Genomic DNA, 16,084 nt, shown 5'->3' with positions numbered 1-16,084 from the left:
GAGGATCCAGAGGATACAGTATTATGAGCTAAACTGACGTGATTAAGTTAAAATGAGGCAATTAGGGTGGGCCCTAATCTAATCTGACTGTTATCTCCATACAAAAAGGAAATTTGGATACACAGAGACATTGGGCATGCACATGTGCAAAGAGGAAAGACCACATGAGAACACAGCAGAAAGGCAGCCATCTGAAAGCCAAGGAAAGAGGCCTCCAAAGAAACCAAACCTGCTGACACATTGATCTTGGGACTTCCAGCCTCCAGAACTATGAGAAAACAAGTTTATGTTGTTTGAGCCACCCAGTCTGTGCAGTATTTTGTTATGGCGCCCCTAGCAAACTAATGCAGTGAAATAAGAAATATGATCCCTGCCTATGACCTTACAGAGGGATCCTACCCATTGTAGCTCAAACAGTATGCTCCATGAAGACACAGAATTGTACCCAGAGTCTAGCATACAGCAGGTGCTCAATAATTATTATTGAGAGAAGGTATGAAAGAACAGGAAAGGTATTTGTATGTAGAATTTGTATGTAGAATGTAGTTTATTGTATGCATAATGTGGCAAACAATAATCTTCCATTTCTGTGAATTCCTCCTAGCAGCAATTCCTAATATACTACTAAGCTGCTATAATTCCATTTTTATTATAACCTCCTAATGTAAGCCCACTGTTTCTGTATTTCTTCATGCAACCAGGTGCCAACTATACCATAGCTTAGTCAGATCCTTCACGGTGTCCTGGTAAACAAAGGTCAAAAGCAGTGCTGATTGAGTTGCTGAGATACCAAAAATCCTTAAAGCCAACCTTCAAACAAAAGCCAGTTGCTATGACAACAGGACACATTATCTCATTTACTAGGTCCTCTTGTTTTCATAATCCATGTGTTTGGGGTCCACTCTGTTTTCAAACAAACCCAAAATTGTGCATGGAAAGGAGAGTTACACCAGAAACCAGTACTGCCTGAAAGGGTAAAAATCAATTAAGGGTGCACTTGATTACTTTTGCTATAATTTCATATAAATGTGACATAAGATGCTTAACTATACTGAACATATTTTCCCAAATTTTGAAGTTGGTGATTTAAAGAAAGACTGGTTCGGGGACTTCCCTGGTAGTCTCATGGTTAAGAATTCACCTTCCAATTAAGGGGACATGGGTTCAATCCCTGGTCGGGGAACTAGTGTCCCACATGCCACACAGCAACTAAGCCCAAGTGCCCCAACTACTGAGCCTGCATGATGCAATGAAGAGCCCATGAATTGCAACTAAGATCCAATGCAGCCAAAAAGTAAATATTCTTTAAATTGTTAAAAAAAAAATTAAAAGACTGGTTCAACTTCTGTTTACTTGCTGGTTGGAAATTAATGTTTTCTGGAGGCAAAATTCAAATGTCATTGAGGTCCTAGAAGGATGGGAACTGAAAAACTGAATCTGACCTGGAAGATAATGGGTAAGTAAATATGAAATACAGCTTCTCCACTGTATGAGCCAAGGCCTTGGTTTGTTTATTTACAAAATAGAGGCTGAAACTCTTATTCTTACATGGGAATGCCAAGTTTCATATTACAATATACAGTTGACCCTTGAACAACATGGGTTTGAACTATGTGAGCCCACTTACATGTGGATTTTTTCAGTAAAGAAGTACTACACTATCTGTGATTATTTTAATCTGGGGTTAGTGGAACTCGAGATCTGGAACCAGATATGGGAAAACCAAGGATATAGAGGGCTGACTATAAAGTTATAGGTGGATTTTCAACTGCAGAATGTCAGTGCCCAATCCCTGTGTTGTTCAAGGGTCAACTGCATAAATACATCAAATCAACACACTGTACATCCTAAACTTATGCAATGCTGCATGTCAATTATACCTGAATAAAATAATTTTTTAAGAGTGAAAGGGCCTTTTAGTTAAAATAACAGACTATTCCTCTTAAAAATCCCACTAAAATGAAACAGAGGAATAAAAAACATAAACTTCTTTAAACTCATTGCTTCACCAATTCTCCCTTCTTTCTCTCCTACGTCATTTTCATCCCTCACTAAGGGATGATTCCCATCAATATACAAGCATGCCTTTCTTACTCTCCTACCTTTTAAAAGAAAAGTAACCTTCTCGACCCCACTTTCCCCACCAGCCACTGTTCCATCTCTATGTTCCTCTTTGTATCAAAACTCTCAAAAGAATTGTCTATACTCACTGCCTCCCATTCCTCACTTTCTGTTCACCCACTTGAATCAGGTCCCCACTACTCCACCAAAACAGCTTCTGCTGTAGTCACCAATGGCCCCTATGGTTAATTTGCAGTCCTCATCTTGAGCCAGCAACTTCCAATAGCTCAGAATAAAAGCCAAAGTCCCCACAACGACCTCTAAGGTACTACATGTTCTGGCCCATATTAATCATCTTACCTCATCTCCTGTTCCTCTTCTGGGTGTACTTTCAGTTCCTCCAGAAAGCATGCCACACTCCTACCTTAGGGCTTTTGCCATGGCTGTTCTCTTTGCCTAGAATGGTCTTCCCTCACCTCCACATGGCGGATACCCTCATTTTCTTTAAGTCTTAATTCCAAAGCTTCCCAACCTTGGCATTATTGTCAACTCCTTGCATTGCAGGATGTTTAAGAGCATCCTTGGGCTCTACTAACTAGACAGATACCAGCAGCACTGCACAACTACCCCCCAGTGGTGACAGCCAAAAATTTCTCTAACACTGCTAAATGTCTCCTATGAAAAAATAAAAGATGGTAAAGAATCTGCCTACAACTTGGGAGACCCGGATTTGATTCCTGGGTCAGGAAGGTCCCCTGGAGAAGGAAAGGGCTACCCATTTTAGGCAACTAACACACCCACAGAAAACTAGTCAATCTAATCACACTAGGACCACAGCCTTATCTAACTCAATAAAACTAAGCCATGCCCGTGGGGCAATCCAAGATGGGCGGGTCATGGTGGAGAGGGCTGACAGAATGTGGTCCACTGGAGAAGGGAATGGCAAACCACTTAAGTATTCTTGCCTTGAGAACCCCATGAACAGTATGAAAAGGCAAAATGATAGGATACTGAAAGAGGAACTCCCCAGGTCAGTAGGTGCCCAATATGCTACCGGAAATCAGTGGAGAAATAACTCCAGAAAGAAAGAAGGAATGGAGCCAAAGCAAAAACAATACCCAGCTGTGGATGTGACTGGTGATAGAAGCAAGGTCCGATGCTGTAAAGACCAATATTGCATAGGAAACTGGAATGTCAGGTCCATGAATCAAGGCAAATTGGAAGTGGTCAAACAAGAGATGGCAAGAGTGAATGTCAACATTCTAGGAATCAGCGAACTGAAATGGACTGGAATGGGTGAATTTAACTCAGATGACCATTATATCTACTACTGCAGGCAGGAATCCCTCAGAAGAAATGGAGAAGCCATCATGGTCAACAGAAGAGTCCGAAATGCAGTACTTGGATGCAATCTCAAAAACGACAGAATGATCTCTGTTCGTTTCCAAGGCAAACCATTCAATATCACAGTAATCCAAGTCTATGCCCCAACCAGTAACACTGAAGAAGCTGAAGTTGAATGATTCTATGAAGACCTACAAGACCTTTTAGAACTAACACCCAAAAAATATGTCCTTTTCATTATAGGGGACTGGAATGCAAAAGTAGGAAGTCAAGAAACACCTGGAGTAACAGGCAAATTTGGCCTTGGAATACGGAATGAAGCAGGGCAAAGACTAATATAGTTTTGCCAAGAAAATGCACTGGTCATAGCAAACACCCTCGTCCAACAACACAAGAGAAGACTCTACACATGTACATCACCAGATGGTCAACACCAAAATCAGATTGATTATATTCTTTGCAGCCAAACATGGAGAAGCTCTATACAGTCAACCAAAACAAGACCAGGAGCTGACTGTGGCTCAGATCATGAACTCCTTATTGCCAAATTCAGACTTAAATTGAAGAAAGTAGGGAAAACCACTAGACCATTCAGGTATGACCTAAATCAAATCCCTTATGATTATACAGTGGAAGTGACAAATAGATTTAAGGGCCTAGATCTGATAGATAGAGTGCCTGATGAACTATGGATGAGGTTCGTGACATTGTACAGGAGACAGGGATCAAGACTATCCCCATGGAAAACAAATGCAAAAAAGCAAAATGGCTGTCAGGGGAGGCCTTACAAATAGCTGTGAAAAGAAGAGAAGCAAAAAGCAAAGGAGAAAAGGAAATATATAAACATCTGAATGCAGAGTTCCAAAGAATAGCAAGAAGAGATAAGAAAGCCTTCCTCAGTGATCAATGCAAAGAAATAGAGGAAAACAACAGAATGGGAAAGACTAGAGATCTCTTCAAGAAAATTAGAGATACCAAGAGAACATTTCACACAAAGATGGGCTCGATAAAGGACAGAAATGTTATGGACCTAACAGAAGCAGAAGATATTAAGAAGAGATGGCAAGAATACACAGAAGAACTGTACAAAAAAAGATCTTCATGACCCAGATAATCACGATGATGTGATCACTCATCTAGAGCCAGACATCCTGGAATGTGAAATCAAGTGGGCCTTAGGAAGCATCACTACGAGCAAAGCTAGTGGAGGTGATGGAATTCCAGTGGAGCTATTTCAAATCCTGAAAGATGATGCTGTGAAAGTGCTGCAGGCAACATGCCAGCAAATTTGGAAAACTCAGCAGTGGCCACAGGACTGGAAAAGGTCAGTTTTCATTGCAATCCCAAAGAAAGGCAATGCCAAAGAATGCTCAAACTACAGCACAGTTGCACTCATCTCACACGCTAGTAAAGTAATGCTCAAAGTTCTCCAAGCCAGTCTTCAGCAATACGTGAACCGTGAACTTCCTGATGTTCAAGCTGGTTTTAGAAAAGGCAGAGGAACCAGAGATCAAATTGCCAACATCCGTTGGATTATGGAAAAAGCAAGAGAGTTCCAGAGAAACATCTATTTCTGCTTTATTGACTATGCCAAAGCCTTTGACTGTGTGGATCACCATAAACCTGGAAAATTCTGAAAGAGATGGGAATACCAAACCACCTGACCTGCCTCTTGAGAAATCTGTATGCAGGTCAGGAAGCAACAGTTAGAACTGGACATGGAACAACAAACTGGTTCCAAATAGGAAAAGGAGTATGTCAAGGATGTATATTGTCACTCTGCTTATTTAACTTCTATGCAGAGTACATCATGAGAAATGCTGGACTGGAAGAAACACAAGCTGGAATCAAGATTGCCAGGAGAAATATCAATAACCTCAGATATGCAGATGACACCACCCTTATGGCAGAAAGTGAAGAGGAACTCAAAAGCCTCTTGATGAAAGTGAAAGAGGAGAGTGAAAAAGTTGGCTTAAAGCTCAACATTCAGAAAACGAAGATCATGGCATCCGGTTCCGTCACTTCATGGGAAATAGATGGGGAAACAGTGGAAACAGTGTCAGACTTTATTTTTTTGGGCTCCAAAATCACTGCAGATCGTGACTGCAGCCATGAAATTAAAAGACGCTTACTCCTTGGAAGGAAAGTTATGTCCAACCTAGATAGCATATTCAAAACCAGAGACATTACTTTGCCAACAAAGGTCCGTCTAGTCAAGGCTATGGTTTTTCCTGTGGTCATGTATGGATGTGAGAGTTGGACTGTGAAGAAGGCTCAGCACCGAAGAATTGATGCTTTTGAACTGTGGTGTTGGAGAAGACTCTTGAGAGTCCCTTGGACTGCAAGGAGATCCAACCAGTCCATTCTGAAGGAGATCAGCCCTGGGATTTCTTTGGAGGGAATGATGCTGAAGCTGAAACTCCAGTACTTTGGCCACCTCATGCCAAGAGTTGACTCATTGGAAAAGACTCTGACACTGGGAGGGATTGGGGGCAAGAGGAGAAGGGGACGACAGAGGATGAGATGACTGGATGGCATCACTGACTCGATGGACGTGAGTCTGAGTGAATTCCGGGAGTTGGTGATGGACAGGGAGGCCTGGCTTGCTGTGATTCATGGGGTCGTGAAGAGTTGGACACGACTGAGCGACTGAACCGAACTGAACTGAACACGCCCAGTTGAAAACTGCTTTATTCAAGTAAAAGTATCAGTATGTATGTCAAGTATTCAGGCTTCTCAATGAAGCCTGCCTTGATCCCATTTAAAATTACAACCAATATTTCCCCCAAACCTATGAATTCTCATCCTCCTTATCCTGCTGTAGGCTTCCCATGGCATTTATCTCAGTCTGTCTGGACTGCTAAAACAAAATCACCATAAACTAAGTGACTTATAAAGAACAAAAATTTCTCAGTTCTGGAGACTGGGAAATCCAAACTCAAGATACTGGCAGATTCAGTGTCTGGTGACAGTTTCCTCAGTGATAGGTGTCTTTTCACTGTAACCTCACATGGCAGACGGGACAACCTAGTCCTTTGGGGCCTCTTTTATAAGGGCACAATTTCTTTCATGAGAACTCCATTTTCATGATCTAAGTACCCCCCAAAAGCCCCACCCTCCTAATACTATTACCCTGAGGGTTAGGATTTCAACATATAAAATTTGGAGGGACATAAACATTCAGACCACAGCCATAATTATCACATTCTAATATATTATATAATTTACTTTATTATTTTTTAAAATCTGTCTCCCCCTACTAAAATGTAAGTTCCACAAGGGAAGGGATATTTTCTTCATTATTATATTCTAAGCACCCAGAATAGTGCCTGGCACTTGGTACTCAATTGCACTTGCTGAATGAATAAATGAAAGAAAGAACAGAGATAATGGGAGAGAAGACAACAAGAGCAAACTAAATAAAGTTTTAAAAGATGCAAAGCAGACTGTAGTGGCAACTGACTTAGCAAGATGAAGGAAGCTACATCTGGACTACCTACAAAGGGGGATCTGATGAGATATAAAGCTTATCTGCTCCACCCAAGCTGGAAAGACTGAAACTTGAAGTGCAAGGTATTGTAGGAGGCAGAGGTGGAATAAGGTATAGTGCTAAAAACAGGATTTAGTTGAAAGTCTGGACATAAAACTGGTAAATAACCTCATCCTACTGAAAACCTCTATCCTTCTATAGCAGGAGATTGGGGATTCTTTTTTCCTCAGGAGAAAATGAACACATAAAAGCTCTGAATTTGGAAATACAAGGCAGAGTGGTGGCAGAGCAATGGACACTGGAAAATTCAATATAAATTCTCTCAAGAAACTGAAAAGTCTCAGAGTAATGATCTCCCAAGACAGAGACATGGGCCCCCACCCATAAGCACCAGCAGTGAAGCTAAGAATCAACAAACCCATTCAAGATGAATTGCCAATCAATTTTTAAGGCCTCATTTTTAAATATGAAGTCATATTTGATTAAAGCCTCCATTGCAAAAGACAGTGCCCAAAACAAACAAGAAAAAATATTCCTAAAGGAAGCAGATAATTCAATGAACAGGGGGAAAAAGCAAAATTATATATATATATATATATATATATATATATACACACACATCAACTTGGGTAAACTCCAAGAGATGGTGAGCAGCAGGGAAGCCTGGCATGCTTCCATGGAGTCACAAAGAGACGGACATGACTTGGTAATTGAACAACAACAACAATATATATATATATATACGTATATTACTAACAAAAAGAATATGCTATACAAAAGGACCAATGAGAGAACAAGTAAAGCTTTTGAAAATTAAAAGGTAGTAGGAAAAAAAAAATAAAAATGTTGGCATTTATGTCAAGAAAATTTCATAAAAAGAACAAAAGGGGAAAGAGATGGCAAATAGAAGAGGAGTGAGTAGCAGACTACAGAATTAATTTGTGAAGTCCAAAGTCTAAATAACAGGCAGAAGAGACAGCACATATAAAATGAGAGGAAGGAGATAATTTAAAAAATAATATATCACACCAGTCAGAATGCCCATCATCAAAAAATCTACAAATAGTAAATGCTGGATAGAGTGTAGAGAAAAGGAAACCCTACTACGTTGTTGGTAGGAATGTAAATTGGTGCAACCACTATGGAAAACAGTATGGAGATTCCTTAAAAGACTAAAATTAGAATTTCTATATGATTCAGCAACCCTACTCCTGGGCACATATCTGGATAAAACTATAATTTGAAAATATACATGCACCCCATTGTCCATAGCAGCATTATTTACAATAGCCAAGACATGGAAGCAATGCAAATGTTCAGCAACAGATGAGTGGATAAAGATACAGTATATACATGTATAAAATGTAATGCTACTCAGCCATTAAAAAAAGAATGAAATAATGCCATTTGCAGCAACAGGGATAAGCCTAGCTGAGTTCAGCCACTCAGTTGTGTGCAACTCTTTGCGACCCCATGAACCGCAGCACGCCAGGCCACCCTGTCCATCACCAACTCTTGGAGTTCACCCAAACCCATGTCCATCGAGTCGGTGATGCCATCCAGCCATCTCATCCTCTGTCATCCCCTTCTCCTCTTGCCCCCAATCCCTCCCAGCATCAGAGTCTTTTCCAATGAGTCAACTCTTCGCATGATGTGGCCAAAGTACTGGAGTTTCAGCTTTAGCATCATTACTTTCAAAGTACACCCAGGACTGATATCCTTCAGAATGGACTGGTTGGATCTCCTTGCAGTCCAAGGGACTCTCAAGAGTCTTCTCCAACACCACAGTTCAAAAGCATCAATTCTTCGGCACTCAGCTTTCTTTCTAGTCCAACTCTCACACCCATACATGACCACTAGAAAAACCATAGCCTTGACTAGATGGACCTTTATTGGCAAAGTAATGTCTCTGCCTTTCAATATGCTGTCTAGGTTCATCATAACTTTCCTTCCAAGGAGTAAGCGTCTTTTAATTTCATGGCTGCGATCACCATCTGCAGTGATTTTGGAGCCCAAAAAAATAAAGTCAGCCATTGTTTCCACTGTTTCCCCATCTACTTGCCATGAAGTGATGGGACCAGATGCCATGATATTAGTTTTCTGAATGTTGAGTTTTAAGCCAACTTTTTCACTCTCCTCTTTCACTTCCATCAAGAGGCTCTTTAGTTCCTCTTCGCTTTCTGCCATAAGGGTGGTGTCATCTGCATATCTGAGGTTATTGATATTTCTCCCAGAAATCTTGATTCCAGCCTGTGCTTCCTCCAGCCCAGCATTTCTCATGATGTACTCTGCATATAAGTTAAATAAGCAGGGTGACAATATACAGCCTCGATGTACTCCTTTTCCTATTTGGAAACAGTTTGTTGTTCCATGTCCAGTTCTAACTGTTGCTTCCTGACCTGCATACAGGTTTCTCAAGAGGCAGATCAAGAGGTCTTGTATTCCCATATCTTTCAGAATTTTCCACAGTTTATTGTGATCCACACAGTCAAAGGCCTTGGCATAGTCAATAAAGCAGAAATAGATGTTTTTCTGGAACTCTCATGCTTTTTCCATGATCCATCAGATATTGGCAATTTGAACTCTGGTTCCTCTGCCTTTTCTAAAACCACATGAACATCTGAAAGTTCATGGTTCATGTATTGCTGAAGCCTGGCTTGGAGAATTTTGAGCATTATTTTACTAGCGTGTGAGATGAGTGCAATTGTGCGGTAGTTTGAGCATTCTTTGGCACTGCCTTTCTTTGGATTGGAATGAAAACTGACCTTTTCCAGTCCTGTGGCCACTGCTGAGTTTTCCAAATTTGCTGGCATGTTGAGTGCAGCACTTTCACAGCGTCACCTTTCAGGATTTGAAAGAGCTCAACTGGAATTCCATCACCTCCACTAGCTTTGTTCTTAGTGATGCTTCCTAAGGCCCATTTGACTTCACATTCCAGAATAAGCCTAGAGATTACCATATTAAGTCAGATGGAAAAAAGATAAATATCATATGCTATCACTTATATGCAGAATCTCAAAGAAATGATACAAACTAACTTATTTACAAAATAGACTTACAGATATAAAAACAAACTTATCTACGGGGAAGGATTGGGGGAGGGATACATTAGGAGTTTGGAATTAACTTATACACACTCCTATATATAAAATAGATAAGCAACAAGGATCTGCTATACAGTAGAAGGAACTATATTCAATATCTTATAATAACCTATAAAGGAAAAGAATATGATAAAGAATATATATGTATAACTGAATCAGTTTGCTGTATACCTGAAACTAACACAACATTGCAAATCAACTATACTTCAAAAAATAAAATAAAAATAGGGAATTCCCTGGCAGTCCAGTGGTTAGGACTTGGCGGTTTCACTGCAGAGGCCAGGGTTCAATCCTTGGTCAGGGAATTAAGATCCCATGAGCTGAGTGGCATGGACAGAAAATAAAAATAAAAAATATTTAAAGAAATAACACAGAAAAATTCCCTACATCTGAAAATACTAGCTTCCAGGTTAAAAAAGGCTACAAAGTGCCCACCACCATGAGTGAAAGAAGAGCCACATGGTCATGAAGTTTCAGGGATAAACAGATTTCCTAAAAGCTTCTAGACCAAAAAAGAGGGTAGAGATTATCTACAAAGAAATAGAACTTCAAGTGGCATTTAGATTTACACCACACTAGCAGTCAGATGACAATGAAACCGTGTCTTCAAATTTATAAAAGAAAATGATTCAAATCTAGAATTTGAAATCTAGAAAAACTCTTAATCACATGTCAGGAAAGAATGAAGACATTTATAGACATGCAAAGACTCTTATTCCTGGGAATCCTTCCTCAGGAAGCTAATGGAGGTTGTATTCCAGCCAAATAAGGATGTAAACCAGAAAAAGACATAGAGGATCTCAGAAACAGGGGGAAGGACAGGAAGAGAACAGAAAAAGGAGTCCCAAGGTAACAGTCCAGCAGAAGCCCTCAGGAGCCTAGCATGGATTCTCCAGAAAAAAGCTCTTCAGGGAAAAAAACTAAACTCAAGTTTTTGACCATATGGATAATATTGATGAATGTTCAACAGAGCTCTTAGAGCACTCAGAAGAAACAAAAAGCAATAGGTTCATAGAAAACTAAGCCAATGAGAAAATGATGTAATTAATCAAGCCATGAAACCAAAAGTTTTAAAATTCATCACATTATATAAAACTAAGCAGCTATTTTTTTTAAAAAAACAAAGTACATTATTAAATGGAAAAAAAAACTGGGCATACACACTGAGGAAACCAGAATTGAAAGAGACACATGTACCCCAATGTTCATCACAGCATTGTTTACAATAGCTAGGACATCGAAGCAACCTAGATGTCTATCAGCAGAGGAATGGATAAGAAAGCTGTGGTATGTATACACAGTAGAATATTACAATATTACACAATGGAATCAGCTATTAAAAAGAATGCATTTGAATCAGTTCTAATGAGGTGGATGAAACTGGAGCCTATTATACAAAGTGAAGTAAGTCAGGAAGAAAAACACCAATACAGTATATTAATGCATATATATGGAATTTAGGAAGATGGTAACAATGACCCTATATGTGAGACAGCAAAAGAGACACAGATGTAAAGAACAGACTTTTGGACTCTGTGGGAGAAGGCCAGGGTGGAATGATTTGAGAGAATAGCATTGAGGCATGTATATTATCACATGTGAAACAGATCACCAGTCCAGGTTCAATGCATGAGACAGAGTTCTCAGGGCTGGTGCACTGGAATGACCCTGAGAGATGGGATGGGGAGGGAGGTGGGAGGGGGGTTCAGGATGGGGAACACATGTACATCCATGGCTGATTCATGTTGATGTATGGCAAAAACCACTACAATATTGTAATTAGCCTCCAACTAAAATAAATAAATTAATTTTTAAAAAAGATACAGAACCATGTGCACATTAAGCTACCTTTTAGCTAAGAAAGGGGGAGATACAAATGTGTTTCCATTTTTCACAAATAAATAAAAGTGAATAATAATGTCACCCTTAGACGAAGGAAGCAAACTGGGTAGACGGGTCAGAGGTGAAAGCTAGAACTCTCTAAATACACCTTCATTTTGTAGATTTGACTTTGAAACCATGTAAATATCTTATAAAATTATTTTAAAAATTCAATCAAAAGGAAAAAGTAAAAAAAAAAAAAAATCCATCCCTATAATTTGAAAGCAAGCAAAATGAGGGGAAAAAAAAAACCAACCCATGTATCAAGTGTCAAGTTGGTGATGTAACTACAAAGAGATGAATTCCTTCACAATCACAATAATTTGACAAAAAGAACTGGACAGAGATCTCGAACTCTTTTCAGTAACCATTTGTTAGTAATATTAGTACGATTGTTCTGAAATTGTACATAAAAACTCGTATAGAATAAATAGGTACAGCTGACCCTTGAACAATATGGGTTTGAACTGCATAGGTCCACTTATAGGAGGATTTTTTTCACTAAACCTGTACTACAGGGACTATATGATGCATGGCTGATTGAATCCACAGATGAAGAATCACAGATAAGAGGTGGATTTTCAACTGCACTGGGGTTGGCACCCCTAACTGTGAACTTGTTCAAGGGTCAACTGTAATTATACTAATGTTGTCAGGACTAAAGTTTTTACTGTAAGAGACAGGAGATAAAAATATAAAATCAAAGGATTTAAGTAAAAACTCTGTAATTTTTAATTTGATTTGGGTATATCGCTATAAATACATGATATATTTTCTCTTTTAAAAAATATTTCCTAGCACTGTCCACTTACGAGGCTTTGAAATATGACCAACTTAGTATAAATAAGCACCCACCTAGCACCCTACCATTTCCCATTAAACGAGACAAGGATTCCTTGAAGAAATGGCTGATTTCAGCTCCTAAACAGAAAATGGACTAGGTGTGCTAGAAATATCTTACCATTCTAGAACTATCAGGGCCATCTAGGGTTCATAAGCAACCTAAAGAGGTTTCAATTGGCCAAAAATGGAATATTTTGAGTACCAAGAAAACTCTAGTTAGCTGTAGTAGATTAAAATACATCAAGTATGCTAAAAAAATTTATGATTCATAATGGTACCAAAACAAACACATTTAACTGATCATCTTTTGAGGAAGGACAAAGAAACAAGGATTTATCCTGCCTTTCTTGTAAGAGTACCTTAGAGTAATCAAAGGATTGGTAGGGAAAAGTTATTTCTATAAGGATTTTTACTAATAAATGATAGATTTAGAATATCACTACACTGCAACCCCTTTCTGAAATAATGGATCTAGGCAATGATCACCAAAGACAGCTAAACCATTAGGTGAAAAGCTGACAGGGAACTTTTCAATGAGTGGATGAGACTGATGATACCTGAATCAACGGTTCAATCTTAACATCACCAAAAGACAGCCCATTAGACATTATGTATAAAAACATTCTTGCCAAAAATCAAACGTGATTCTGATAAACACTCTACATCTACCAGCTCATAGTAAATACAGGGGACAGAGGAAGAACACTCAATGATATCAAGAAGATTCAATCAGCAAAATCCAGAAAGTGAGAATCTCCACATGAAAACAAACCAGTTTCTTTAAAAAGTAAACTGCAGGGACAAAGAAATTAATAGGGAAAAGTACTTATAAATTAAGAGGCTAAAGAGACATGTTAATCAAATGCAATGTGTATACCTTGAATCTTGCTTGAATCTTGGTTTGAACAAACCAACTATAACAATCAAGTTTTTTGAGATAAGAAAGAAAGTGAAGTCACTCAGTTGTGTCCAACTCTTTGCAACCCCATAGACTATAGCCTGCCAGGCTCCTCCATCCATGGGATTTTCTAGGCAAGAATACTGGAGTGCGTTGCCATTTCCTTCTACGGGGGATTTTCCTGACCCAGGGATCAAACCCAGGTCTCCCACACTGCAGGTAGACTCTTTACCATCTGAGCCACCAGGGAAGCCCCTTTTATGAGATAATATAGTGCCAAATCTGAACATTTACTAGGTATTTGATGATATTAAGGGATAAATGCTTATTTTCAGGTGTGACAAGAGTATGAAATTATGTTTAAAAATTTAAGTCCTTTCTGTTAAAACTCAAGCTGCAGTATTAGCATATTATATAATACAATGCCTAGAATTTGCCTCAATCAAATCCAAAGGGGTTAGTGGAAAGTGGGTGAGAGGACAGCGAAAACAAGTTGGGCCACGTGTTGATAGTTATTGAAGCTTGTTAATGGGTATATGTGGTTTGTTATATCATTCTATACTTTAATATGTTTGTAACTTTCCATAATACAAAATGAAAGAAAAAATAGTACATACAATAAAGGAAACAAAATCTTAATACATCTATTTGGCACAGGAGTGAATATTTATAGAATCCTAACAATATAGGGGCTTCCCAGGTGGCTCAGTGGGTAAAGAATCTGCAATTCTGGAGACACAGCTTCAATCCCCAGATGGGGAAGATCCCCTGGAGGAGGGCATGGCAACCCACTCCAGTATTCTTCCCTGGAGAATCCCATGGACAGAGGAGCCTGGCCAGCTACAGTCCATAGGTCGCAAAGAGTCTAACAAGACTGGAACGACTAAGAACGCATACATGCATAACAAACAGACCCTAAATAATAGTGAGACCAATTTAGAAGCTATTGTAGCAGTCTGAGAGAAGATGGAAGCTTGGACTGGAGTGGTAGTAATAATAATAGTGATAATGGTGGTGGAAATAGAAAGAAGAGGGTGGAGTCAAGATATTTTTAGAAAGAAAAACTGAACCCAGTAAATAAATAAGAACAAAACCAAAAACAAAATAAGAACAAAACTCCCCCATCACTGCCCCACAGCACCAAAAAAAAAAAAAAGGAAAGGAAAACTGAAAGGACTTGGAGATAATTAGATGCGGCTGAGGAAGAAGTGGGATTAAGACAGAGGAATCTAGGGGAATTCCCTACTGGCCTAGTGGTTAGGGCTCTGCACTTCCACTGCAGGGAGCATGGGTTTGATCCTTAGCTGGGGAACTAAGATCCTGGAAGCTGCATGGCCCAGCCATAAAAAAGACAGAGAAGTCAAAGATGATGTACGTTTCTAGTACATGTTGCTACCATTTACTAAGGTGAGGAAAAAAAGGGCACACTTGGAAAGAGAAGAGGATATATTTAGTTTAGGGCAATGGTTCTCAACCAGAAGTGATTGTACTGCACAAAATATATCTGGAAACATTTTTGGTTGTCACAACGGATTGATGGTCCCTAAGGGCAGAGGCCAGGGATGCTGGTAAACATCTTACAGCACACCTAACAGCCCCAAACAATAAGTAATTATTCAATTCAAAATGTAAATAGTGTAGAGGTTGAGAAATCTTAATGTGGGCCAATGCTGACTTGAAGAGCTCCGCAGGACAATGCTCAAGACGGAGCTGGAATGAAAATGTAAGTTTAGGAGTTGTCAATTTATAGGTGGTCATTCCAATCATCCATCCATCTAGTTAAAGCTATGGTTTTTCCAGTAGTCATGTATGGATGTGAGAGTTGGACTATAAAGAAAGCTAAGCACTGAAGAATTGATGCTTTTGAACTGTGGTGTTAGAGAAGACTCTTGAGAGTCCCTTGGACTGCAAGGAGATCCAACCAGTCCATCCTAAAGGAAATCAGTCCTGAATGTTCATTGGAAGGACTGATGCTGAAGCTGAAACTCCAGTACTTTGGCCACCTGATGTGAAGAACTGACTCATTTGAAAAGACCTCGATGCAGGGAAAGATTGAAGGCAGGAGGAGAAGGGAATGAGAGAGGATGAGATGGCTGGATGGCATCACTGACTCAATGGACATAAGTTTGAGTAAAATCTGGGAGTTGGTGATGGACAGGGAAGCCTGGTGTGCTGCAGTCCATGGAGTCGCAAAGAGTTGGACACGACAGAGTGACTGAACTGACTGACTGATTCCAATCATCAGCTATAGGGGTGTTCAGTCTCCCATGAATATATTCAAAAACAAGGCCAAGGGCAGAGTCCTGGAGGATACTAACACTTACCATGGGACAGAAAATGAGAAAAAGATCCCATAAGAAAGACTAAGAGATTTTGGCCAGAGAAACAGGAGGAAACCCATCAGAGAATGGTATCATAGAAACCAAACAAAAACAGTGTTCCCAAGGAGGAAAATAAGAATAA

The 16,084-nt window shown here is 39.4% G+C and overlaps 1 protein-coding gene across 1 annotated transcript in view; it reads right to left on the bottom strand.

The window, feature by feature from the left end:
- TRMT2B (tRNA methyltransferase 2 homolog B) overlaps positions 1–16,084 on the bottom strand; it is an 80,628-nt gene that overhangs the window by 30,665 nt on the left and 33,879 nt on the right. The window lies entirely within an intron of this gene.

This window comes from Bos taurus, chromosome X, assembly GCF_002263795.3.
Source record: "Bos taurus isolate L1 Dominette 01449 registration number 42190680 breed Hereford chromosome X, ARS-UCD2.0, whole genome shotgun sequence".
Classification (NCBI taxonomy): domain Eukaryota; kingdom Metazoa; phylum Chordata; class Mammalia; order Artiodactyla; family Bovidae; genus Bos; species Bos taurus.
The sequence above is the reverse complement of the archived record's forward strand: the minus strand, read 5'-3'. Positions and strand labels throughout refer to the sequence as shown.